Genomic DNA, 311 nt, shown 5'->3' on the forward strand with positions numbered 1-311 from the left:
TACACCTACCTATCAATCTCCATCAATTTATCACTATCGTATACATCCGTACATACACATACTCCTCTCCCCCCCTCCCCTCACCCCCTTCCACCATACACATACATGTCCACACACACCCATAAACACCCTCCTTGTGTGTGCGTAATTGTTTTCGTGTCATGAAGGTCAGCGCAAATGAGAACACGTGTGCGGGGGGAGGGGGATTGTTAAGGTACTTGTGATCTCGGCTTCTAATGAGAATCAAAGCTGCCTCGTCAGCATAAAATACGACTGACCTCGTTTCGCTTACGTACACCGTGTACGCACGT

General features: G+C 48.2%; 1 protein-coding gene across 1 annotated transcript in view; it reads left to right on the forward strand.

The window, feature by feature from the left end:
- Positions 1-311, forward strand: part of LOC119586819 (serine proteinase stubble-like) — a gene marked incomplete at its 5' end in the record, with an annotated part of 16039 nt that overhangs the window by 5445 nt on the left and 10283 nt on the right.

The sequence above is a fragment of the Penaeus monodon genome, chromosome 22, assembly GCF_015228065.2.
Source record: "Penaeus monodon isolate SGIC_2016 chromosome 22, NSTDA_Pmon_1, whole genome shotgun sequence".
Classification (NCBI taxonomy): domain Eukaryota; kingdom Metazoa; phylum Arthropoda; class Malacostraca; order Decapoda; family Penaeidae; genus Penaeus; species Penaeus monodon.